Here is a 3,130-nt window from a genome sequence, read left to right on the forward strand (position 1 = left end):
GCGGTATCTGCTTCAGCTATGTTTGATCAATAGCACGAACAAGTAACGCTACCTAGTAGCCCTAAAAGTTCGCGTGCGCTGTTCTTTGTGGCCGATCACTTCACTGTCTCAGGATTCCGATATTGACTGTATGCGTGTTCATACGCACGCACGCACGCACGCACGCACGCACGCACGCACGCATAATAATATACGTTACTGCTAGAAAGGTCATATAGCTCAATAAATGTTGTGTTTGTTTTGATTTCTTAGGAAGTCTTGAAAATGCTACAGAGAACATCAGGAAGAGAAGTGGTTTAAAGTTCCAACTGGGGAAGTTATCTGCTGGTGATGCTGTCGCCCTTTTATTTGAGTCATGGCTATCTCAAATCGATCCCAATACAGGTAAGATCATTGTAAACTTGAATGTGAGCTCGTGTTGGGCCATTCTATCAAGAACCTATCCAGGAGTGATATTATACCAGTCCTATGACTTAGTAAAGCTGCATAAAAAATACAACCACACTGTCACATATTGTACAGGTTATGTTATATCGAAACACAATTTGTGAGCCGCTAATAGTTAGTTATACGTTTAGACGTTTAGAGGATGCATTTAAGCTATTATGTACCTGAACCAATGTTTGCTATTATATACATAATACAATTGAAAAAGAAACATATTCATATCCATGCTGACAAGAAAAATCTGGTTGCTGCTTTTTAATAAATATACTTTACACATAACCTGTGTGGGTTGCCCACGTTGTAACAATATGTCGTGAACTGCATACAAATGTATTTAGAATCGGTCGTATACGGTCCTTGATTATACGTGTAGTTACATTGCACACTGGCGACATCTACGTTCAAATATGAAGTTCGCCGTTGTTAGCAAACTGCATGCAGTGCCCCTTCCCACACTCAGGATTGAATTGAATTGAGCCAGAGCGAGAGCGCCATCTGTCGTGGAGTTTGCGTTGTTAGTTAACAAAACTGTTGAAACGTTAGGTTTCATTGTTTTCTGGCGGTAGATGGAGCCACTTTATTGAACGTTACAGCTATGCAGTATTTTGATGTTTATAATTAAGTATTCTATCAATAGGTGGCACCACAAGTTGTGCTTTCTGTCATTGCAGCTTGGGTTCCTCTGGTTAAAATTTAATTTATAATAAAATTTAGTTAGAAACTTTTGTTCGAGATGTATTATATTATTATTAGGGGATTGAACCTTACACAACTAAATATTATACAACTACTTACTAGGAATACATAATATACACAATGCATTAATAAACATCATTATAGTGGATATATGTGTGGATCTAGTGGTATAAATATTTATATATATCCATACATGGTTTCCTAAATTGTATATTCGAAATTCTGTTATGCCTCGCATGCAGGCACACGCGCGCACACACGCATACGCACGCGCGCACACGCACGCACATACGCCACACGGACACAGACACCCACACCTACAGACACACACAGGCAGAGGCTGAAAGTAAATCATGTGAGACAGTAGAACAGGCAATAAATCTCGTATCAAATAGAGATGTTGATAAGTGTTATCTTGTATGATTATTATGTAGTATGTAGTAAATGTAACATTTTACGATGATAAACTTGATTAAGCATTTATATGTTGTGTCCCCTCAGGTTTAGGTTGATAGCAAATTTGTGCTTATATATGAGTAAAACCATGCTTTCCACCCCATATTGATTATTTCAGTTATCATCAAAATGGACAATAAATTTAAATTATCATTAAACTGGTTATAACCATAACTGGTACTGTTAAGACTAGTAGTTGGTACTAACTACGCTACCTCTCCGTAGGTTAGATTGGGTTAGTTACAGTTAAAATCTATTGTAATTCATAACTCGGTTTGAAGCATTTACTCATCACACGGTTTGGGGATGTTTATGCTATCCATGGTTGTAGGACAATGTATTATATTATTAAAAGATAGGATTAATTTTAATATTGCACAAATATTAAACAATGCTTACCAATAAATGCTTAGATGGTTGTGTCAGGCAGTGTATGTCTATTCTGAAATCGCCCTTAATTTAGCTGTATTATAATTATTCATATGTAAATAAATGGTTTCTTTAACTGATTATGGATTATTGCGTATCAGCTGCATCAGAGTACATGTCGATTGGAAAAATTTATATTGGGTGTATTATATATATATGTATATATATATATATATATATATATATATATATACATATATATAGACTGTTAATTATGTCTAGTAAAAAATACGAGTAAAGAAGGAGAGGAAAGTGAAAAATGACAGGAATGCTTTTAGAGCAATTATGACCACAGGAAGCAACACACGTCTGTGGTTACAAACCCTATACTACGTGGTCTTTGCTAAAAGAGACCCCCATGTCGAATATTGCTCAGCCTGGTTTAAAATAGGAGTGTCGTGTCATTAAAACAATACAAGGTCTATATGTTCTAATAGAACCAATGTTACTAGGTAGGTATTCAACCCTATGTCTGGCTTTCATAAATCGAGTGCAATGAATTTTCTATCATCCGTAGATTGCAGATGCAAGCTCTGCTGTGCTGTGTGACTCACCCTTGCTATGAAAGGGTGATGGTTCTGCCTTAGTGCTATCAAACATTCCCCTTCCTTTTATGTATCATAACAGTTTGCGAATATATTACGAGAGGTACGTATTTGCCAAGTGGGCTTACCAATCCATCTACCAAGAATTTGAGCCGATTGTGATACATATGATATAGGTTACCCACCATACAGTAATAGCATGAAATTCAACATAAATGCTTACGGTTTTCATTTTGCTGTAACGACTCCAGTGTCTACTTGTGAAATTACAGAGCTCACATGGGCACTTGCTTGATTGTGGAATGTGTAAATGATTATTTTTGTCGTATTTGTTATTCGATGTTATCCACTACTAAACATTATATTAAATAAAATACGTGGCCCTTGTTTAGAATGCTGACCAAAGCATCAGAGCGTTGGAAAAATGGTCTATGTCCATTCGTTATAGATGGAAATTATGGGTAATTTTTTGTTAAGTTAGATTTCTTTGGAGATAATGCGTAAGCCGGTGATAAAAGAAAATGAATCTGGCTATAGGTTGCGTATATTGAGAGAAT

The 3,130-nt window shown here is 36.2% G+C and overlaps 1 protein-coding gene across 1 annotated transcript in view; it reads left to right on the forward strand.

Annotated features, from left to right (window-relative positions):
* The first annotated feature begins 265 nt into the window (after positions 1–265).
* The window catches only part of LOC106805819, a 122,018-nt gene continuing 119,153 nt past the window's right edge, over positions 266–3,130 (forward strand). Inside the window, exon 1 of the mRNA XM_014807564.1 lies at positions 266–384. The gene's annotated coding sequence lies outside the window, so the exon portion shown is untranslated. The remainder of the gene's footprint in view (positions 385–3,130) is intronic.

The sequence above is a fragment of the Priapulus caudatus genome, unplaced genomic scaffold (assembly GCF_000485595.1).
Source record: "Priapulus caudatus unplaced genomic scaffold, Priapulus_caudatus-5.0.1 Scaffold7, whole genome shotgun sequence".
Taxonomy (NCBI): Eukaryota; Metazoa; Priapulida; class Priapulimorpha; order Priapulimorphida; family Priapulidae; genus Priapulus; species Priapulus caudatus.